This window comes from Euprymna scolopes, chromosome 1 (assembly GCF_053919585.1).
Source record: "Euprymna scolopes isolate OS-2025 chromosome 1, ASM5391958v1, whole genome shotgun sequence".
Classification (NCBI taxonomy): Eukaryota; Metazoa; Mollusca; class Cephalopoda; order Sepiida; family Sepiolidae; genus Euprymna; species Euprymna scolopes.
In genome coordinates, this window is record NC_136482.1 from 22,411,786 (window position 1) to 22,437,739 (window position 25,954).

At 33.8% G+C, this 25,954-nt stretch overlaps 1 long non-coding RNA gene and 1 pseudogene across 1 annotated transcript in view; both read right to left on the reverse strand.

Annotated features, from left to right (window-relative positions):
* Positions 1-1,001: 1,001 nt before the first annotated feature.
* LOC145285593 (uncharacterized) overlaps positions 1,002-25,954 on the reverse strand; it is a 32,355-nt gene continuing 7,402 nt past the window's right edge. The window contains exon 2 of the long non-coding RNA XR_013869068.1: positions 1,002-1,367. This is a non-coding gene — a long non-coding RNA (uncharacterized LOC145285593). The remainder of the gene's footprint in view (positions 1,368-25,954) is intronic.
* LOC145285196 (5S ribosomal RNA) lies at positions 2,871-2,988 on the reverse strand (annotated as a pseudogene).

A 25,954-nucleotide genomic window follows, 5' to 3' on the forward strand; every position in this document is an offset into this window, starting at 1 on the left:
ATGTATTTCTCAGTACATTAAATAACCTAGGTAAGCGGTTAGTGAAGACTTTTAAATCCAACAGGACATTTTGCTTGGGTGATGGAGTGGAGGTAAAGGCAATTAAAGCAGTTAAATTAAATGAGAATCGTAAAAGAGCATACACAGAGGCTGACATTGTCAAAAATAATTTACCATTGTTACTAAGTCATAAATCAATGAAAACTGCTGGCATCGTACTAGATTTTAAAGGTGGCAGCTGTAAGATTTTAGGCAGATATATAAAATTGCAAAAGACAATTTTTGAACATTTATAGTCTTCCATTGACAAATATGCTTTTGCAGGCTAAATAAAAAGTTACCAAACTTTGTGTTACATTGTGAAGCTTTAAAAAATCCTCTGGAATAGAGAAAAGAATGAGAGCTGAGAAATTACATAAACAGTTTGCTCATGCATTAAAAAAGAAATTGATATCATTGGTGAGAGGTAGTAGGGCCTTTCATGATAAGGAGATTCTGGCTCTTATTTAAGATATCTGTGATTTGTGTTCAGTTTGTTTAAGGCTTAGAAGACCCCATCTTCGTCCAGTGGTTGAATTGGCTCTTAGAAACTGGTTAAATGACATTGTGCATTCAGACATAACCAATGATGGATTTGACACCTAATTGACGCATCCACCAGGTACTCTGCTGCCAGGCTGATTAAAATCAAAATGAATTAAGAAATTATTCGCAACATATAATAATGTAGATAGCATATTTTGGAGTTCCTTAAGTGATAATGGGGGAGAATTTAATAGCAATAATTACAAAGAGATGAATGAAAAACTGAATATTTAAACCTGCACATCAATCGCTGAAAGTCCATTCAGTAATGGCACTGTAGAACGTCACAATCTAATATTGGTTGAAGCAATTGGGAAAACATTGGAAGATGAGAAATGCGATTCATAAATAGCTTTGGTTTGGGCTGATAGTGCCAAAAATGCTATTCAGAATCATTCTGAACACAGTCCAAATGAGCTTGTTTTTGGATCCAACATAAATACGCCGTCAGTTCTGAAAGACCAGTTACACGCATTAGACGCTTCAACAACCAGTGATATGGTTAGAATAAATTTAAATGTCTTACATTCTGCGATAAAATAAAAGGTTCCTGGAGGTTGAATCAAGTGCAAAAATCCGGAGAACCCAACGATTTAATATTAGACATTATGTGGATGAACGATTTGTGACAAGGGACATAGAAGACAAAACTATAAAAGATAGCGTGGCCCTGCCAAAGCTTTTTGTAAAGAGGGTCCATGTGTATTGATCCGACATGCAGTAGCATTCTACAGGATGCATCCATGTCACATGATGAAGGAGAACAGGAACATTGGAAAGCCCTGGAATAAAGAAAATACAATTTTCTTAAATGAGATAAATGAAGTCTTGGAAGAGGAAGTTGAAGATCAACATGATGAAAATTCCAATAGTAACAGGGTGGAACTGAAAGACAATACTACAAGGCTGAGTACAGGGAAAATAGTTGAATACGAGGAGCGTTCAATAAGTAATGCCCCTGACCCACTTCCCATAGTAGTAGAGCAACGAAACTTGGCACAGTTATTAGACTTTCTCTAATACCCATAGTTATGCATTTCTCCCATTGTTTGATGCAGCTCTGGACACCGTTTTTGTAGAACACACCAGTTTGATCCTCCAACCACGACGTGACTTCAGAAATCAAGGCTGCATCATCTGGGAAACGCTTTCCTTTCAAAAACAACTTCATGGCTGGGAATAGGTGAAAGTCAGAGGGTGCAAGGTCAGGAGACTAGGGTGGATGGGGAAGGATTTCATAACCACACGCCCATGCTTTTGATCTGGCGACATGCGAGTTGTGGACCGGAGCGTTGTCCTGCAGGAGGAGGGTACCTTTGCTGATCTTGCCCCGCCTCTTGATTTTGATAGCTTCCCTTAATTTCCTCAAAAGTGAAGCATAGTAGGCTCCTGTAATTGTGGTACCCTTTGCCAGGAAATCTGTCATCCCTACTCCGTCCTGGTCCCAGAAGACTGTGAGCATAACCTTGCCAACGGAGGGCTGCACCCTTGCCTCCTTTGGAGGTGGTGAGTCACAGTGCTTCCACTGCATTGACTGGCCTTTGGTCTCTGGATCATAGTGATGGACCCAGGTGTCATCCTGTGTAATAAGTCTTTTGAAAAACTTTGACTCATCTTCTTGGCACATCTCCAAATTCATCTTCGAGCACTCGACGCGTTCTCGCTTCTGGAATGGTGTGAGCAACCTGGGAATCCATCTGGCAGACACTATATGCATATGCAAATGGTCATGAATGATAGTATCCACAGACCCTGTTCTAATCTTAATATCTTGGGCTATTTGGCGAATAGTAATGCGCCGATCTTCCAAAATGGCAGCCTCAACTTGACGGACAGATGTCTTATCAATTGCAGAAGATAAGCCCCTGACTCACTTCCAGTTCTCAAGGAATTAACTAAACTAAAAGGAATGGTAAATGAATATGACAATGCACTGTTTGTTTGGCATGATTTATCCGAGAACTTGATGAGTATTCTGGCAATGCATGTAGATGACTTTATATCTTTTGAAAATGATTATTTAATTAAAGAAATTAACGAAAATATTCAAGGTTGGAATGCATGAAAATGGAACTTTCAAATTTCTGGGATTATTCCCCATTTTTTTAGATACATTACTCATCGAAAAAGACAATGGATACTCTATGTACGGGTAGCTGCGCTAATAGTTATGAAGCAAGGGTTGTGCAATCCCCAACTACTACTCTCCTGAATCGGCACAGCTTGAGTTCAGTAGCAAGGAGAAGTGCTAGAGAATTGGAAACAATGTCGAGATAAGCGGAGAGCACATACAGCACCTGGAATTCTCAAATGGTCACCCATTTTAGTACTGACCAGGCTCAACATTGCTTAACCTCGGTGATCTGACGGGAACAAGTGTGTTAATGTGATTATGCCGTATCACATCGCTTATGGAATCTGATAAAAGGACAAAATAAGAGAAGCAAAAGATACGTCATAGGTAGCACACGAGGCAGTCAGTCTCAGTGAAGAAGTCATTCTCGCCAGCCTTGATCTAGCTCAGATTCTCCGTAGAGAAATCCATATTTTATGTTTCCATTTCGCATTTAAATTTCGAGCATCGACAAATAAGTAATAACTAATAAGAGCCGTAATCGTCAACATTGACAAATCAAGATGGCATCCGGCAACCAACTGATGTGTTACTACCTCCACGTCAAAGCAACACATGTATTTCCCAACAATATATCAGTAAGGTTTTTTATCAACCAGAATCTATGTTTCGGTAAAATTTTCGTCTTTTAACCGCCAAACACATAGCAGCCGTAATGAGTTATAGCTATTGTTGATAACACATTTACAACTGTCTCAGTTACAAACTTTCACTTATAGGAAACAAGCTGATAGGTCCTGAACTGTCATTTAAGCTTCATCCTCTGTCCCATCGACGAAATATAGCATCCCTCTGCCTGTTCTACAAGTACTTTAACGGCGAATGCTCCGACGAACTGCAAGCACTTGTACCCCCTCGACGTAAATACCCCCGACTACCCGACAAGAAGCTAATTCCCACCCCTTCACAGTAGAGATCCCTAGATCTAAGAGAGTCTTCTACTCCAGTAGTTTCTTCCCCAGAACCGCTAGACTTTGGAATTTCCTTCCGGGTTCCTGCTTCCCATACTGTACTGACATGCAGAAGTTCAAGTGTAACGTGAACCGACATCTTGCTGCCCAACTCTCCACATAGTACCCCTGTAGCTTATGTCCCTGATAGTAGCCCCCAACATCAAAGTGGCAATGTGCCTTGTTTGGAGTGAAAATGTAATTTAAAAAAAGCGTCAGAGAAAATTTTCACACATATTTCATACTAACGGTACTCGCAAAAAAACATATTTTTTTCTCTAAATAAAGATATTCGTTACGTTGACAACCGCTGTTTATTGTGTTTATTTTTTTTATTTGTCATTTGTATTACATTTATAATTTTGTTGTTTACTTTTACAAGGTCCGAGGCAAGCGTGTGTCTGAGTCTTTCAAAGAAATGTTTGAACGACTCTAAAATAACAAGCGTCCATTAAATCTGTTTAGTGATTGTAATGTACATCTTGTTTCCTAAATTACTGGATTCGGCATTAAATAACCCGAAGGTGATGTACATGTCGTGAAACAAAACAACCAAATTAAATCAGAATTATTAAACTTAAGCGTGACAGACAAACATATATTCGAACGGACAGAGTTTCTCATGTAAATACGAGGACGTATGTCACAAACAGTTCCAGGGAGAATCTAACACCGATCTGCAGAAAAGAAGTCACCGCAACCTAAAACGTCCTCTGTTTAAATTAGTGATTGCGTCGCCTCTCTCGCTCATTTATTTATGTCGTTTTCGTTTTGCTATTATTAACTCATATAGACGACTTAACTTGCATAAATAGTAACCTGATAGTTGCAAAACACATTGAATGCTTCAGGAAGACTTGAAAGATTAACCGACGAAATGACAACGAAAGGAGAAACACAATTTACTGCTGGCTTCATTATCGCAGACAAACAAATCATAAATGTCAACTGCATACAAACCCAAGATATTTATAATTATATTATGCAATCGTTGTGTATATTATGTAATAGTTTGTGTCATTCAGTCTGTTGGCCTTTATACATACATACATATATGCATACATACATATATATGTGTGTGTGCACGTGTGCATGTATATGTGATCGTGTTCCAAAAGTAATTGCATACGACTACAAAGTGTATTTTCGTTCTTAAATTATAACTAAAATGAATATTACTTATTTCAGCAGTTATCTACACTTAGGTATTCTATTTCAGTTTCCATATGTAATTATTGTATTATGCCATGGAAAAAATGGGCGTTAGAAATTTCTGAATTTCAGCGAGGTCATATTATGGGTTAATATGAAGGCGAACTTTGTTATGTTTTTAAGATCTTTCGCCATTATAAAGTCATATCAGGTCAAACAGATTTTTAGAATTACACAGTTTTTACGTTGTTTCTTTTTTTTTTTTTTGTGACGGTGTTTTTAGAGTTTGGCTATTCCTAATGTAAGAGAGATTACGTTTGGATTTTTTAGATGATTTGCATTTTTTGCTGCTATTGAGTTTTTAAACATGTTATGTGGATCATTATTTTTTCTATATATGTTAATTGGTATTTATTTATTGCCATATGTTAAAATTTGTTATGTTATATATGTTAATATATGTTATGTTATATATGTTACTGTTATATATGTTAACATATGTTATGTTATATATCTTAATGTTATATATGTTAATATATGTTATGTTATGTATCTTAATGTTCTATATCTTAATGTTATATATGTTAATGTTATATATCGTAATGCTATATATCTTAATATATGTTAATTGGTATTTATTGTCATATGTTATACTTTTTAGTTTTTTAAAGATATTATTTGGGCATTTTCCTATGTGGGATGATTGGTATTTATTTCTTATCAGATGTTATTTTCAGAAGTTTTTAAAGATTATTTGGGCCTTTTTTTTTCTTATTCGGTTTAATTGGTATTTTTATCAGATTTTCTTTTATTCTTTTAGGTTTTAAATATATCGACGTGGGCCCGGAATTGAGACCACGAAAAGAAAACTCGGAACAAGTTTTAAAGATATTGAAAAAGAACAAAGTTACAGAAAAAAGAGGTGACATGAGCAAAGTTTACTTATCAGTTGAATCTTATTCCCGCGAGAGTACTTGGCTCTCGATTAATATAGTATTTGGAAGAGTCCATGAATGGGTAGGTAACGGTCCCATAACACTCCATTCTAAGAGGGGTCTTTTTTCTGGAAGAAAGAAAAAAAGTTGTTTAATATTTTTCCTTTTAGGATCACGCCTCAAGGGATCCGTAAACTTTCTTTTCTTGTTTGAACTTCTAACCTTCACAAAAGCTTTGGGTGCGTCGAGATAAAAATTCTCGAATATATTATCATTTGGCTCTTCGCAATTTTGTAAATGTTCGAGTCATAAACTCGACATTTTCTCAATTGATTGATGTTTTTAGCCTTGGATGATGTAAACTAACTCTTTTTCTCACTGTGGCCACCTTCCCAAACTTTATGCTATTCTTGTATAACTTTTGAATAATACTTTTTCGACACAGCCGTAACTTTTTTTTAGAAGGATACCTATTTTTTTTAAATCTTGCTTGTATTGGAATGAGTTTATCGAACACCGATCTTATTTTCATAACCACCATAGTTTCTGCAGACGAGCGTCCCGTTAGTGTATTTGGGTAAGCCGTTATTCTGTACACTTGCAAAAACTGCTGTATCGCCCTATCTGTTTCCATGCCTTGTGCCTTTCTCAGAGGCCTCTTCAATATGTCCTCAAACCTCTCAGCCTGACCACTTGACCTTCGATGGTACTGTGAGGTCGTGATAAGATTCACTTGATAAGTATCGCAGATTTACTTGAATTCACTAGACATAAACTGCGTCCCATTATCAGTAACTACAAAATCAACCACGCCAAAGTCCGTGTAGGAATCCTATCGCGCAATTTGTTTAAATTTGATAGCATTTATCATTTAAAGGACCTGCGAAGTCGACGTGAATCCTTTGCCATGGTTGGTCTGATTTTGGCCACAGTGTGGATTTTCTTTGAATATCCTATATGAAAATCCCGCAGGATTTTTCTGCAACTGTTCGGTGTCACCACTCTGTCGTTATATAAAAGGACGTCGTTGCAAAGTGAAACAACATCCGGCATATTATGATCTTTATTATAGATTTTATTCGTTGTAGTGTGGATAAAGTCATCCTCCCTTTTTATGTCTACAAGGGTGACTGGAAGTTCTCTTATAGTATATGCGATTATATTTTTTATTTCGCAGTTAGTTCTTACTGTTGCGAAAAATACTTTGGAGTTCTTCGGAACAAGTCGAGATAATTGGTCGGCATGGCAGGTGTTTTTAGAAGACATGTTCTCAATTTGGGAATTGTAGTTTAATAATACTGTAATACCACAACGGTAAGGTCTATTCATGGTATACAGGTAAGCATTTTTAACCGAATATCGAAAAAGGGGGTTTGTGATCCGTCTATAATGGAAACCGTCTGCCGTGAAGGTCTCACAACAATAATTATGTTCAATGTCTCCTTCTCGATCTTCAAGTATTGCTTTTCCGCATGTAGTAATGATCACGAAGCATGTGCAATGGCTTTTCTTGTTCTGTCAGATAGCTTGTGTAGAATGCAAGCTCTGATATCATAAATGTAGGCATCAATTGCTACAATTATCTCAAGCTTGGGATTATAATGAATGAGAAAGAGATCAAACGTGTCTTATTTTCCTGAATGCAGCTTGTCATTCTGGCTTCTAACTGCGGGTTTATCTTTCGTGAGAAGTTTACTGAGTGGGGAGGGCTAAAATTACGCATATTTTTAATAAATATTTTGTCGAAATTTGCCAAAACAAGGAAGCTTTGCAGAGTTTGGGCGTTGTCTAGGGCCGGCATGTTTTTGATAGCCCTAGCCCTTTCAGGACCCGGTCGTTAATCTTTTTAATTAATTTTGATCATCAAGTATTTTATGTCTGACAGAAAAATATCACATTCTGCTTCCTTCACTCTAAAATCGTATTCTTGGAGTTTTCTGAATACGCACATAAGTTTTGTTGTACAAAACCTCATCTGGTGTAGTTTGCCACAGATATAATATGATCAACCATCTAAGCAAAAAATAACTTACTCAGTGACATGCAATATGGTTTCTGTTATGTTAGAGTTACAGCTGATATGCTAGCGGTAATATCCCATATGATTAGTGAATCTCCCGATGATGGCTTCGTTTCAAAAGCAATAGCTCTTGACATATCAAAGTGTCTGGCATAAAGGTCTATTCACAAAATAGCCAACTACGGAATAGCTGGAGATGTCCTTTCAATTATTAAATCCTTTCATTCCAATAGACTTATAAGAGTAGTCATCGATGGGCAGAAATCAGAAGCTCCTAGTTTCAACTCTGGGATCCCTCATAATTCCACCCTGGGTCCAACTCTCTTCCTGATCTTCATCAATGATCCCCCAAATCACATTCTTAGATCATTCGTAGACATTTATGAAGACGACATGGCAACACTTCAAAGGCCAACAATAACCAAGACTTTTCTGATTTTCGCCCTTCTGAGGCACGTAGTGCAATGGGGGACAATGGCTGATTAATTTTAATGCATTTTAAACCAAAGCTCTCTTTTCATTATAATCGCTCTGACACCCCACCGCGCTCTAATTGCAATGACCGGTTCTCGTCTTGGGAAAGCCTTATATATTTACAAGCTTCTGGGACTGACCTTCACTCCTCAGCTGAAACTGAACACATACATAAAATCTGTTGCCAAAATAGTTGAATCATTCTACCACTCCAATATGAATATCACTGCGAATGTAATCCTCTTGTCTGTATACGAGCCAAGTACGTCCTAAAATAGAGTACTGTTGCCACATTTGAGCGGGAGCTGCTCGGTGCGCCCTATCTTGTCTTGATAGAGTTCAAAACCGGCTTCGAAACCATGTAGATAATGCTCTTTTCTCTTCTCTTCAACATTTTTTCTCCTAGAAGAGACGTTGCGAGTATGTCGCTGCTCTATCGTTATTTGTATGACAAGTGCACGCCTAAGCTCGTCTGAGCTCCAATCTATAGATAGACTTTCACAAAACACACTCGACGAGATACAATCACTATCAACATTCTTTTTTTATTATTGCATTTTCACCCCAAACTAGGCACATTGCAACTTTGATATAGGGGGCTACTATCTGGGACATAATTTGTAGGGGTACTATGGTAGCGTCAGCAAATATACCCATCTCGGACACAATTGCATCAGGATAGTCGTTTATAAAACTCAAGAATACACGCAATATAATGACTACATTGCCTTTTATAAAACCCAAGAATGCATTTAATATCATTATATCTCTCTCTGTCTATATATATATATATATATATATATATATATATATATATATATATATATATTATCTTCTTCTATCTTCTTCTTCTTCTCTTTTTCTATTCTATCTTCTATCTTTCTATATAAATAAAATGAACTCATTTTTTCCCGTCTGATTTTGACATTAATAGGATTAAAAATCAAGATATTTCATGCAAATATAATATGCACAAACGGCAGAACAATATCTGAGGTGTGTTATAGGCTTATTATTTCTCAAATTCCTCGATAATCTCAGATTTCTATATTTTTTCTGCTGAGAAGTCACGGCCAAAATCGGTTAAGATCAATGGAAGTGGTAAAATATTTTCTCTCTAAAAAATTCCTCCTCCCCCTGCCACCACTTAACACCGTTTGGGGATCGTTCACAAGGAACAGTTGAGAAGAGAACACCGGTTTGGCTTCGTAGTTCTTTCATGTAAAGTTATTTAAAATCACTAAACTAAGCTGCAGTGCTCTGTGGCGTAGTGGTTAGCGTGCTGGACAATTCACATTATATTTTCACGTTCGCGCCGACCTACCGTAGTCGTTTTTTTTTTTTTTTCTTTTTCCTAAACAACTGGAATGGACTTTTCTTGGTGGCCGAACTGTTAACGTTGCAGATGTTTTTTTGTTTTATTTTTTTCACACTTTATTTTCCTACTTTTACTCATGACTCCGGGTTTGATCCTTCCTACTTACCTACCATAACATTTTTTTTAAACTCCCCCCCGTCCCCGGAAACAAACACTCGGGCAACGCCGGGTACCCCCGCTAGTATCATTATATTGCATATACTCTTGAGTTTTATAAATGGCAATGTAGTCTTTTTCGTTTTTAATGATCCCATTACTTGATATTTTTTATTATTTTTTTACAACTACTTACCTATATAATGACCTTCTGTTTTTTTATTCTTATATCTCCCCTTCCTCTTCTCGTATACTTATCTCCTTCCTTCTAGTCATATTATTTATAACTTTTATATTTTTCATCATTTTTGATTTTTCAAAAATCGCTACCTTATACTTTATAGTTATATTTTATATTTTATATTTTATATTTTATAGCTACTTATTTCTTCATTTCTTATTCATTCTCATTTCCAATAAAAATGTTATTAACACAGTTTATATCTATATTTACATTTAGTATAATTCTGGCTTTTTCCCGCTTCTGACGAGATGCCATGGCCTAAAAAGGTTTGTTTTCTTCGTTTTCTTCTTTTTCTCTTTTACTTTTTATTATTGTTCTGATGATAAAGTCATATATAATTTTTATTAATTCATTACTTAATATATCTAATTGCTCTATCTAGGGTTGAGCATATTGGGAAGTGATATACAAACTGTCATTAACGTATTAAGCGATGCTCTTTGTGTAAACAAATCGAGCTTAGGCATTTAGACGATCTCAAATCATTGTTAATTCACTAGCCGCACAGCAGCAGTCGAATAGCGTAGTGGTTAGAAGCCTTGACTGTCGTTTGGGTGATCGGGTTTCGACCTATCTATGATGAGCTGTGATGCAGCAAAAACAGTACTGTATGTGGATGACTCTCTCTCTCTCTCTCTCTCTCTCTCTCTCTCTCTCTCTCTCTCTCTCTCTCTCCGTATATATATATATATATATATATATATATATAAACACTGGGAGAGATGACATACGTCTAGGATAAGGTTTCTCTGCCTGTGGCATTGTATGGAGTATGCTTAGGAGGAAACTAAGGCAGTCGTTTTTTCGAAAGATATGTTGCACTAATTCGGAATGTAGTCTGTGATGATATATATGAAGCAACCTTCAACTCCCGCCTCGAGCAAGCGTTTAAATGTCAACAAATGTTCTGGAATCGCCGCTTGGAGTGTTCGTGCAAATGAATGATAAGAAATCTAAACTGTGATCTTTTTTATAAATGCCAGCAGTTTGTGAAAGAACGAAAGAAAGGGTCACTGACTAGGATTTACTGGTTAAATGACTAAATATAATTATATTTAGTTTTCTCCCACTGCAAAACCTTTGACACCGAATTATCCGAAGAGGTGCACTCTGACCTGCAAAATGTGCCTGGGAAGCACCGTCGGCGTTCCCCGAGAAGGGCTCCTCAGGCGATTAGCGATAAAATAACTTCTCGAGGGAGGAAGGGAAAGCCTGGGAGGGTGGACCTCCTAGAACTGCACAAGACCAAAATCCCGCCGCAACAGATCTTCACAAAACACTTATTTTTATTAAAAATTGGTTTCGAAAAAAATTATTAATTAAAAAAAAGTCGGACTATAATATAATTTGAATTATTTATATCATTTAAAGTACTATTCTTATCTCGGTTGTTATACGTACAACGTTTTAGCCGATGTAACCTTCGACTTATTTTACTCTAACTCTGATTGAGAAAAAATTAACTGGTAATATGGTTACAGTAAAGACATGGATTTCGCATAATTTAGCTAATTGAAATATGAATGAGTTTGTAAGTGAGAAAAGATGACATTTAGAAAAGATGGCGTTCTTTACTAGAAGCCGATGATTAAGTTCTTTAAAATTTATCGAAAATTATTTGTAAATTTGATTAAAGAAATTTATAAATAAAAATATTAATAAATGTTGTCAACAGTAATTTCAACGCATTTTCCGTTTTAGAACAAAGAACAAACACGGCAGTTGGTGAAAATTATAACAAATGCTGTAGATTAGCCAATCAAAAAACGTTTGACAAAAAAATTCCATCAAAAATTGGTGCATATAAAGTAAGACTTCTTTTTCTCCTTATCTGAAATATCGCTAATCAAAATGAAAATATCGATATCTAAGTAATGCAATTGATTAGAAATACAGGTAAATGGCAGATAAGAACTTTATCTTAAAAAGAAACTACTAAGATGTAACATCTTACCAATTCGGTTATCTCCATTTTATATAAAATGGAGATAACCGAATTGGTAAGATGTTACACTGATCCTTATAACTAGAAGGATCAGTGTCCCAGTGTTGCCTGGGGGATTATAAAAGAATGATTTAGCAATATGGTACATTGATACGTCTCAATGTGTACAGTAATGATTCTATTGCTAAATGTTTATAATGTTGTTGCGACAACATATATATATGTGTGTGGGGGGTATATATGTGTATATATATATGTGTGTATGTGTGTGTATGTATGTATATATATATGTATTTATTTTTATTTTTGTTTTGTTTTTTTGTTTTTTTATTTTTTTTTATTTATTAATTAATTAATTTATTTATTTATTTATTTATTTATTTATTATCCATTTAGTTTCGTCTAACAACTCTTGCTGACATTTTTAATTGATGACCTGTACATTTCAGTTGACCTATATTATTTTGCCCTATATATTTTTTTCGCGCCTTTAACATTTCCTGTCTGGGTCATTTTGACTTTTGTTTCCCTTTATTTTATATTTTATATTTAACTTTATCATTTTTTATTTTTTATTTATTTTTTCCCCCTCTCTCTCTTCCCTGATCGGTCTTATATATATTTTTGTCTCGGAAGTAGAGTGAAAAGCATATCTTTTGGAATCTTTTCTTTATTCCTTGTACACATTTTGGTGAATTATTCCATGGATTTCTGCCTTTGGATTATTATCGACCATCTTCTTCCAAATATGGGATTTCCTGGAATTTTACTTGTACAAATGGAAATTCTTTTAACTTTCTTGAAGATTTACATTTGGATTTTACCATCACTGGATTTTTTATTTTCCACCAGACTATCCATTCATGTGTAATCACCTTTTTTCTTCACTATATTCCCTCTGCTTCACTTTTTTTGTTTTCAAGTAAGATCTTTGACTTACTTGTTGTTTCATCAAATACTTCTGGATGCAAAATCCGATCCCGCATTTTGCTAATTCCTACCCTCTGATGAGAAGGAAAGTATTTCTTCGAAACTCCGTGGATTAAGGACTATCCATTTATCTAGTGTTTCCTTTTCAGATTAAATATGTTTTTAACTCATTTCAAAGTGTTTTTTAACATATTTTATTAACTATTTGCTCATATATATATATATATATATATATATATATATATATAATTATTTCCACAGCCACAAGAGCCATGACAGCCAACGAACTGGAAGTACAAGACTAGAGTTTCGCCCTCATTTGAAATTCTGTTAACCAACATAGATCAAACAAACCACGGCGCAACCAGACTGTGGAATGAACCTACTTCATCTAGACAAGGAACGTGGTCATCCAACCAGCTAATAACCCCAAGCCGATTGTGTGGGGGGCGTTTGCCCAGTTGGCAGGGTGTTTGCCTCGCATGCAAGAGGCTCGGGTTTCAAATCCCGGATACGTATATGTCTGACTGATGAGCTCAAATTAGGGCGAAACTATGGAAAAGATATCCAGAAAGATCAGAAAAAAAGAATAACTCTGTCTTGTTCAATCAGACGTGCTTGAATATGAATATATATATATATATATATATATATATATATATATATATATATATATATATATATGCGTGGGAGTGTATGTATGCGGGAGCGTATGTGTGTGTGAGGTTAGTTTGAGAGAACCCTAGAGTGCTCGATTATGAAGAAAATTTAAAACATAAGAGCGTAATATTAATTAATCTATATTTTTGTTATAGAAGATCAGGAAAATATTGGTACCGTCAGTTTCAAATTCAAACACCTGTATCTGGTTGCCTATGTTGGACTCTCTTTAGCATCTGTTTATATTTCTTACAGGAGATAGATATAAACAGAGACTGAAGCTAGAGCGAGAGAGAGAGAGAGAGAGAGAGAGAGAGTCCGACGTAGACGACAAGATATTTGTCTCCATTGTTTGGATTCGAAACTGACGATAACAATGTTTTTTTTCTGATTTTATGGCGACATAAGATAAATTCCTCTAATGTGCTATAAATTCATTGGGGTTTTTTTTTCGTTGGTATTTGTTTTTTTTTTTTTGTTTTTTTTTTTTTTTTCTTGGTGGATGTCTATAAACACTGCAATAAATAAGTGTTTGTATTTTTTATTTTTATGTGAACTTTAAATATCTCTATTTTCTTTAATCAACATTTTTTTTTCTTAACAAATTCTTTTCCATTACAAGGAAAAAACGTTTTCAAATCTTTTCTGGGGAATATACATTTGTCTCTGATGAGTTGTACATTAAACGGAACACATGTAAGACGTACTTCATAAAAAAATATGAATAAAATAGCATGAGTTTGGATTAAATACATTTTCTGGTTTGGGAATGTAAACTAATTAACTAACTAACTATATATATATATATATATATATATATATATATATATATATATATATATATATATATATATACTAGACTACCCGGGACCCGTTGGGCCAGTATGTTATATTAGCTATGGACATCATGTATGAGCGTGACGCTTGTGACGAAAAGAAAATAGTTTGTTTTTTTTACATAACAGATGGATTTCTATGAGTCGTTCTGTTTATTATAATTGATTATTTTTTAAAGAAAATTACAGTTACTGAATTATAAGTGGTTGGAAATTACAGTTACTGAATTATAAGTGGTTGGCCATACTTATAGGTGAATGTGCACTGAACAGATACCATAATGCTTATTATAGTTAAATTCAAATTTTGATACATCTGCTTTTTTTTACATCGTTCATTTCTGTATTATGTTTAAGTTATTTTAAATCCCACTCTCCTCATGTTAAATAATAATTTCGAAATAATGACGTTAATATTTCAGTGTCCCAATTGTTCTTTTTTTGTTGTTGTTGTTTATTTTAAACCCCACTCTTCCCAAGTTAAATAATAGTTTCGAAATAATAACGTTAACATTTCAGCGTCCTAATTGTTCTTTTGTTTTTTGTTTATTTTAAACTCCACTCTTCCCAAGTTAAATAATAATTTCGAGATAATAACATTAATATTTCAGCGTCCCAATTGTTCTTTTTTTGTTTGTTTATTTTAAACCCCATTCTTCCCATGTTAAATAATAGTTTCGAAATAATAACGTTAACATTTCAGCGTCCTAATTGTTCTTTTGTTTTTTGTTTATTTTAAACTCCACTCTTCCCAAGTTAAATAATAATTTCGAGATAATAACATTAATATTTCAGCGTCCCAATTGTTCTTTTGTTTTTTGTTTATTTTAAACCCCACTCTTCCCAAGTTAAATAATAATTTAGAAATGATAACGTTAATATTTCAGCGTCCCAATTGTTCTTTTCTTTTTTCTTTTTCGCGTTTTAATTATCCAAATAAACAATTGTTAATATTGTCTACTTTTTTTTTACATCGTTCATTTCTGTATTACGTTTAATCTATTTTAAACCCCACTCTTCCCAAGTTAAATAATAATTTCGAGATAATAACATTAATATTTCAGCATCCCAATTGTTCTTTTCTTTTTTTTTCGAAATAATAACGTTAATATTTTAGTGCGCAGGTCATGCGCGCATGCGCAACCGGATGTCGTAAACCGGAAAGTGGGTTACATACATCGTTACAAGATCATTTGAGTTTTATAATTATATATATATATATATATATATATATATATATATATATATATATATATATATATATATATATATATACAAGGAGGAAGACTTTACGCTGTTCGGGATTGAATGGGGATGAGCAAATGTTCCACCCGCTCATACTTTTATTTTCGTCGAAATCGGTGAAATCGTCCACTTTTTAATCAAATCGATTGATTGCTTGCTTTACTTGGGGGCCCATGCGGTGTACAAGGACGAAGCTTCACACGCTTCATCGCATGGACTTAGTCCACAATACATTGTAGTTTATATTTTGCTATAGATAATTTACTTTTGATTTTATAAAATTATTTTTATATAATGGCTTGAATTAAAAAATTTAAGTATAAAATACAAATATCATGGTTCAATTGTGCTCTGCATAGAAACATTCATTTCGAACGCACCCCTGACATATAGCTAATTCAATAAGTTGGGCCAGTATAAAACTTCTCAAAAGCACTTGTCATGTAAGGTTGACTATAAGTGTTAACTTTGGTCAAAATAGGGCTTCCTTCTGTCATCGTATTTTTTCGATTATCGATTTTCGATACTTATCGAACGCATTCCGAAACAAAACTTCTGGAAGAACACTCCCAGGCACATTAAGTAGCTTCGTGTGAATTTTTTAAATCGGTCCAGCCGCTTCCGAGTTCATAGAGGACTGTTTCTCACACTCGCACACAAAGTTCCTTATATATATATATATATATATATATATATATATATATATATAAGGAACTTTGTGTGTGTGTAAAATATTACGTGTATATATATATATATATATATATATATATATATATATATATACACACACATGCTGTTTATTTGTTTTTGCGATACGTTTGGAATGAATTCAATTATTTATACGAAAGTGCATTTTTACCTAAATGCGAGCTGAGAATAATTTTCCTTTTTACCAATTTGGTACCCCCAGATGGGGAGCGGCATATATATTGTTTTTAAAATATAATTATGCACTGATACATGTCTCGTCGTCTACGCCTCATCAGTGGTGCTGAATCTAGCGGGGTTCGAAATCGGGACCTCATGGCAAGAAGCCTAAACTCTTACCACTGGACCACCTCGCACGACTGTTTTGGATATGTCGCGATTTACGTAGATGGTGAGTTTATTTGTTTTGGTTTTTGAGATACATTTTATATAAGAAATATAACAGTTACTTACATGTCAGTAAATGTTCATGGTACATGTGTTTGTGTAAAAAAAAAAAGTTGTACATAGCGTATTAGGCAGCATAGCATTATGTCTGCGTAAGTGCGTGTATAGATGATTATTTAAAAACTGGAGGAAAAAGATTCACACACACACACACACACAGACACACACACACACACACACATAAATATAGCTACGAACCAAGCAGGGTATAAAGACCCCAGCCAACGAGAGAAAAGAAAGGGACAGATTTTGATCAATACCGGTTTGAACTTAGCATACAGACATGGCCATTGCAAACAAATATAAAATAAATGACTTGCTCGAATCTATTTTTATGTGCCTTGCTTTTATATATATATATATATATATATATATATATATATATACATACATATATATATATATATATATATACATACATATATACACTTGTGCCCGATATTATTCATACCCCCCCTTGAAAATTGAGTTTATTAGATGTAACTTTGTAAGAATTTATTGTTTACGTCCATATTGATACATATTCTTTATAAACCTCTTCTGATCATTTTCGTCATTTTAAAATCTCGGGATACTTGTAATAAAAGAAATATACAGCTATTTATAAAATCTGCAATGTTCAAAAATAATCATACCCTCTTATTTTTTCAGTATTAATCGAGTTTCTGACTGTCTGTTTCCTGTTTGATTCTTATTTTGAATGCTTTTATACAACCTTTGATTAATTTCATTTCGTTTTTTGCATTTTTCAGAAATTAAAATGATATCAACTGAAAACCAATAAAAGAATAAAAATTATTAGAATTGGGAAGAAAAAAGAGCTTAGTAATGATCTTAGGACTAAAATTGTGAATTCACATAAGGATGGTTTAGGTTACAAGTCAATTTCCAAGAAATTTGAGGTCCCTACAGCAACAGTACAGAGCATCATCAAAAAATTCCAGAGCCACCCCACAACAAACAACTTGATTGGTAGAGGAAGGAAAAGGAAACTGTCTGCTAGAGCCACTAGGAATATTGTAAGAAGTGTTAATGCAAATCCAACCACCACTACTAAGGACATTTTAGAAAATCTAGAGTCTTCTGGCATAAAAATATCAAGGCAAACATTGCAAAGGACTCTGCATGAAAATGGTCTGAAAGGAAGAAGACCAAGAAGGACTCAATTGCACACCGGAAAACACCTTGCAGCACGTCTAAAGTTTGCTAGGACCCATGTGAATTCTTCCAGAGTCCGTTTTCTCAAGTATTTTGTGGACTGACGAAAAAAAAATTGAATTGTTTGGCCATATGGATGCTTCTTACGTTTGGAGGAAGAAAGGAGAAGCTTACAACCCAAAGAACACCATACCCACGGTGAAACATGGTGGTGGTAGCCTAATGTTTTGGGGCTCCTTTTCGGCTAGTGGTCAAGGTAGTTTGGTCAAGATAGTTGGAACCATGAAGAAGGAGCAATATTTGGAGATACTCCAGAAAAACATTAGACAGGATGCGGAGAAGCTCCATTTCGGACGAAACTTGGTCCTTCAACAGGATAATGATCCAAAACATACTGCCAAAATAGTCAAGAAATGGTTTGAGGATAATCAAATTAATGTTTTGGAATGGCCTAGCCAGAGTCCCGACCTGAACCCTATCGAAAACCTCTGGCACATAATGAAAACTGAGGTTAAAAAGCGGAAACCTAGAAATTCGAGGGAGTTGGAGAACTACTGCATTGAAGAATGGTCAAAAATCATTGTTGATGCTTGTAAAAACCTTGTTGATAAATATCCAAAACGGTTACAGGCAGTTATTAAGAATAAAGGGCATGCTATTGACAATTAGTAAGAGAGGTATGAATAATTTTGAACTAGTGCCATTATTGTTTTTCTTTGTATAATGTTTCAAACTTACATAATTTATTTATTTGTTGAGTTTAAATTAAATGTTTATGCTTGATTTATTGTTTGAAACCCCTTTAATGTTGTCTACCTTCTGGTTTGAGCAATATTCTTATAGAAATCTCAAAGATCCGAGGGGTATGAATAATATCGGGCACAAGTGTATATATATATATATATATATATATATATATATATATATATATATATATATATATATACTCAAGTTTACAAATTGAATAATTCTTAAAATTTAAAGCGAGTACAAATATTAATACTAATATTTATAGGATAATCCTAACTAGATGAAAAAGCTCAATATTTGAGATAGAGCAATCATGTATGAAATTGAATTTAAACTCTGTAAATTAGAATTGGAATAAAGAAATCCCTTGTCGAATAATAAATTGTTGTTAATTCACAATAATAATAATAATAATAATAATAATAATAATAATAATAATAATAATAATAATAATAATGATAATAATAATAACAATAATAACAATAATAATAATAATAATAATAATAATAATAATAATAATAATAATAATAATAATTTAAATATTTACTTGGAAAATAAATATCTCATTTAAAAAAGAAAAGAAAATCACATATCGTTTTAACTTTCTTAAATTTTAAATTTTAATAATAAATAAAATTTTGAAAAATATAGATATCTCTTACTTTACTATATTTCCCCAGTAGGAAATTCTCTTTTTTAACTGCACGTGTTCAAATTGAAAGTAATTCCTTGTCTTTAAGAAAAGAAAATAGTCACTTCTGGATGATTTTCGTAATTTCCCTCTGCAATTCGATACAACGAAAGGACTTCTGGATGTCTATTTCTTAAAATTTAGGTGGAGTTTGTTAAAATACAAGAACGATGGTGTCTTCAGACTTTATTCCGTGGCATCAGAACGTTATGTCGGTCACGGTTTGACACAATCCCATAACTAATTTTTCAAATTCGAACGTCAAAAAGGGAAAAAAAATAAAACACCGAATTTATGGAAGCCAATTTGAAGAGAAAACGATGTTAACTCCTTAAAGAGTATAGAATTAAAAGGGAATGTTATGAATTAAGTAACCCTAACCCTCTCATTTGTGAATTATGGATTTTCGCAGACGATAACACAGTTAAATTTAAAACGCCCGGGGCAGCGATTTGTAGCAGTTATTGCAACCATAATCATGACATGTACTTCTGTAACATACTTTTGCTAATATAACTTTTTGTTAACTATACCACTGTGTTTGTCTTGATTATTACCAGTCTGCAAGGCCATAACAGAACTAATAACACTTTTCTGACATTTCACTCGATTAAATTAATCTATTTATTAGCGTTAAGATTTGAGTATTAACATATATCTGAGTAGCTTTGCGATTAAAGTATCTAGCTGACAATATCAAGGTTATTGCTGTTAAAATAAATTCTCCTCAATATGATCCTGCAATCTAACCGGATAACTCTACTAGTGGGTACGAATTTAAAGGTGTCTGAGTGGAGGGACTATCAGTGGTGTAGAGGACTAGGATATATAAATACCCTAATCCCGTTACAAAAGAAAATAATGAAACGAATGGAATTGAAGGAAACAAAAAATCAATTGATGGATAAGATAAACGTGTCGTTTATTTACTGTTGAAAGAATTAATGTTTTAGATATAACATGTGTTCATTTCCGCGCGGGTGTAACCATCGTTTGTTGCGGGACTGGTGGTGTAGAAAGAAAAGGAAATGTGTGTTCATCTCACTATCGTTTGTTCGCGCGTGGGAAGAGAAGTGAGTAATATAGTAGAAATGAGAATGATAGTCCAGCGTGTAGACAAAGACAAAGGATAGAGGGTTGACATCAGTTAGCAGTCAGCTACGCGAAGGTATTCTCAGGAACAAGTTGTATATATATAGAGAGAGAGAAAGAGTAAGAATGTCAATCCAATTCATGGAGAGACAAAGCGTATAAAGTGTACGTACGGTCTGTTAGCTTTTTGTCCCACATAGTAGCAAGTGGCGTGAGGTACGCGCGTGCGAGCGCCTGCCGAAACGGCAGTGGTTGGTGCGCCGACCACTCACCTCGGAAGGCGAGATGGAAAAAGGGAGAAGCCGCTTATTGCTCTTTCTTTTATAGGTGTTTCCGTTGGTCTTTTGCGCATGTGTGGATTTCCCTTGAAAGGGGAAGTGACGTCGTCCATGTGTGTGTACGTTGCGTGTGTGTGTATACACGTGAATGTGAGTGTATGTACGCGAACGTGAATATATGTGCATGTGTGGACGTGCGCGCGTATGTTTGTGTGCGACTAGAAAAGGCTCGCGCAGTAGTTCCTTTTCACAAATATTCCAACTCATAACCCTGACCTATTTTTTATTTACTGGCACGTTAGGCTGCAGAATTAAAATGTTTGCCGCATTTCCGTTATCACTCAAACATATATCTATTATTTTTATGGCTTTTCCTTCATATTTTTTCTCTATTTCGATACAAACTTTAATCCATACCCCTTTTTGTCTTCTTTCCATATATTGAAAACCATTTCCCTTTTTATTTTTATTTTTATTTTTTTTTTTTTGCTTCTATTTTTAATAACATGTAATGTGACCTCCTGGTAATAATTTCCTGTGACGCTGACTACCTGAAAGATTTTCATTGCAGATTCAGCTTTTGTATAAACTATATCGCCTGAAGAGGTCTCTAGTTACTTATAACTAGCTGACCGAAACAGGCTCATGAATGTGCAGCGACATATTAATGCTTATGTAAAAACAAATAAAAAGTATATCTAGCCCTTCTTCCGTATTCAGCACTTTTGTATTAACCTCGTTAAAACTCCATTGGTTACTTTGTCTCTGGAAAATATTAACCTGAAATTTTATATATATATATATATATATATATATATATATATATATATATATATATATATATATATATATATATATAAGATAGAACGATAAAATTGTCGCCTTAAAAAATACGACATGATTGCATTTCTGTTTGATGAAAATCGATTTTTTTTTTTTTTTTTTTTTTTTTTGCAGAAACATCTACTTGTTGACCAGTTGTGTACAAATCCCAAGAGCGGTAGGAGTCTTCTATCATGTCGGAAAGTCATTCAATTTTCAATGAACGAGATTAGAGATACGCCACTGTACAACTCTTGCTCTTTACCGATCCAAGTTATGACAACAGGCCCATTGCCAGCACCCTCAAAATGCATCATTTGGTTGCCACGAATAACAGGGACATGCTCAGGGTGATAAAAACAAAGTTTCCGGCCACGGTTGTGTTTCATTTTGGTGTGGTTTCAAGTGGAGTCACATCATGCCACCTCACATCTTTGAAGTCGGCTAGAAAGTCAATACCAAAGTGTACCTGGGTGTGCTGAAGAATGCGCTGATCGCCTGGTGCAATCAGGTGGCCGCTCGCAGACTAGGAGTGTGGCAATATGACTCGGCACTGGCCAATAAGTCCAAAGAGATTCAGACTTGGCTTCAGGAGTGCTTTGACTTCGTATTCTTCTCTCACTAGCCTCCACCCCCGATCTTAACCCCCTAGACTACTTCGCTTGGTCATACGCCGAGAACATCACCAACATGACCTCCCACAACACCAAAGCCAGCCTGATTGCCCCCATCCGCCGAGTATTCGGGGAGCTCCTGCCAGTGCCTGTGGAAACGGCAGGTTGCCAGTTCGAGACCAGTATCGAAGCGGTGATTGAGGGTGAAGGCAGCTATATTGAATAGATGTCAGCATAATCAAGTTACCTGATTTTTATTTTTTCAATAAAATTTTAAAAATAAATATGTAGTACTGTTTTCTTTAGGCGACACTTTTATCGTACACACACACACACACATATATATATATATATATATATATATATATATTAAACAAATATATATAATTATTACCACAGCCAGACAACTTTACAACTCAGAAGAGCCATGAGAGCCAACAAATTAGAAGTCCAAGACTCATTTGGGCTCATCAGTTAAAAACATCCAAACTTGGGATTCGAAACCAGAGCCTCTTACATGCGAGGCGAGCACTCTACCAATTGAGCAAACGCGCCACACACAAGAAAGTCTATTAACTAATACACATCATGCGAACCGCGACGAAAAAATTTCTACTTGTGAGACATCGGTATGAGTTATAGCTGGTTGTAATGATCACACCCCTTGTTCGATACGAAATAAGTTTATTCCACTGTCGGATTTCGCCGTGGTTCGCTTGATCTGTGTAAGTTAATAGATTTTCTTGTGTGTGATGCGTTTGCTCAGTTGGTAGAGTGCTTGCCTACGTAATATCTACGTTATACTTCCTGTTATTCGGGTTTTCTTTGGCAAATATTGTGGCCTGGTAAACTATGCATTTGTTTAGACATGTATTTTGAAGTGAGCAGAGTGTGCAGGATCTACAATTGCATTTATCATGTTCATTATTAGTAATTTTATTTTTATTTCTATTCGTGGTTGTTGATTTTTGGGTTTGGATTATTATTATTATTATTATTATTATTATTATTATTATTATTATTATTATTATTATTATTATTATTATTACTATTATTATTATTATTATTACTATTATTATTATTATTATTTCTAATAGTTACGTTTCTGTCCTTTGTATAAGTTTTATTTTTATCATGTTGTTCACTTTTTATTATTTATTTTGTTATTATTGATTTCATTGCTCTTATTTAATATTTTGTTATTATGTGTTTTGATTATAATCTCTAATTTTCGCACCAGCTGTACGATTACTTCAGGTTATTTTTATTGAATATTTCGTGTAAGGGATTGGTTACGTTGAAGTACTTTTCGATGAGGTTTAGAAATTTCTTGCCAAGTTGGTTTCTTAATATCTGATTGTATGGCGGCGTATACCAAATTATATTTCTTTTTCTTCTATTTTTAATTTTATCATAGTTATTGGTGTTTGTTGCTTATGTTTAATATCAATATTTTTGTACCCACTATTTTTTAAAGCTGTGTCGTAGATGTTGATTGACCTGTTAAATACATTTTTATCACTTGAATTATTGTTGAGTCTACTTATGATAGAATTAAGAATCTGTTTTATAATTGATAGGGGTGATTGGACTTAGAGTTTACGTATATAGGATTATCTTTCAAGCAGGATTCATACTTGTTTTTATCTAAATTTAACGTGACATCCTGGAAATTTGTTATTTTTATGTTAACTATTAGTCTACTTTTAGTCCCATTTTTTTCATTTCCTTGTATATGATATTCTTAAAGTTTACTCCTTTGACTTTGTTAGAATATTTTAATCAAAGCTAATCCATCATCTCTATATAGGGCGATATCTGTAGTATCAAATATGCTTGTGAGGATATATAGAATGAATAATCCCAAAAAGCTCTGACGCCTCTGCAGAGTCTAAAAACCCCATTGCCAGGTAAAAAGAGTTTGTCATTTTTATTTTTATTGTTGCCTGAATAAACATTCGCTATTCTAAACTTTAAAGAACCCCAAGATCTATTAAACTGTAGGGGAGAAATAGCGGAAAACTGTGCACAGGAAAAACTTTACTCTAGAATAGCAATTTATAAATAATTTTTAATTGATACCAACAATGGAAAAAATAATAATAACAAATAAAATAAAATAAACATATATATTCAGATGATAAATAATTTTATAAATGAAACATAATATCCAAATTATAAACCAAAACACAAATAACGTATCTAACTACATCTAGGTTGAAAGTAGATCAGCTTTCTAATATCTGTTATAAGTAGCTCCTTACCATAAAATACACAAAGAAAAAGAGTGAACCTGGGGTCAACTGTACCTTTGTCCTGTACGTACCCGACCATTGGCTTATTAGGATGGGCGCGGTTACAACTAAGAAGCTGATTGGCTAACTAGCAAATTCAATACTATGTGCTTACATAAAAATGCGCGATAACCACAACTCTTCGCAGAAGCCTGATGGATTCGCACAAGGATAAAACGCGGAATACTTACTACATATAACACACATATATATATATATATATATATATATATATATATATATATATATATATATATATATATATATATATATATATATATATATATATATTTTTTTTTTTTTTTTTTTTTCTTCGGAGTAGTCCTGCTACAGAACTTCTGATAAATTTATTTTCACTTTGACTTTCCATGTCTCACTGACTTTAGCAAATAGGGTGCATACCTTTATAACTATTTGCTAATATTTTCACTACTCTGATGAGATGGTAGACATCGAAACCCTATAGGTTAAGGAGATAAACTTTCTAAAACATTCTTTGTCTTGCTTAGAATAATAAAAATTCTTTGATATGAAACTCAACCACTTCATTTCATTTCAATAAGAGTTTTTTGAAATTCATTGAATTACAGTTTAATATATATATATATATATATATATATATATATATATATATATACATATATATATATATATATATATATATTATATATATATATACTACTACTACTACTAAAAGTATCAGTCCTTGACTGGGTTCAAAAACAGCCTACAGAAAATCGACTCTGATTTATGAAAGTATGATAGGTTATGAAAAGGAAGGGTTGTAAAGAGATAGCTTCGAATTTGGGGGTATCAAAACCAAAGCAAAATACGATGAAAGTAAAAATAAAATATATGAACTCCATAATTTATTATACCATACCTGTTCACTCTGAAACACTTATCACAATATTCTGTGGATATATATTAAAAAACCTGATTAAACTTTGTGACATATTTCGATTCTATGGAGGTCAGGCGCGAACGAACACCCCATAATTTTATTATACCATATTTCTTCAAACTGAAACATAATTATCAAAGTATACTTACGCAGATAGATATAAAAAGTCTTTAGTAAAGTTTGTACCTATTTCCATTCTATGGAGGCCAGGCGCGAACGCAGACCCAACAATTTTATTATACCATCCTTATTTAAGTTAAAACATAAAACATACTTATCAAAGTATTATTATGTACATCTATATCAAAAACACTTGTAAACGTTTTTTTTATTTTAACATTTTTTATTTCCATAATTTGTGGACCAGGCGCGTACGCAGACCCCATAATTTAAATGAATAATCATTATGCCAGATCAAACATATCTATTCCTATGTCTCGATACATCTTCTATTATTATATGTGATCAGTTTTCTATAATAGTCAACCATATAGGAGCCTATTCGTGACCAGATACACACAGACGTTCAGCTTTATATATATATATATATATATATATATATATATATATATATATATATATATATATATAGCTTCCGTACATTCATATCTT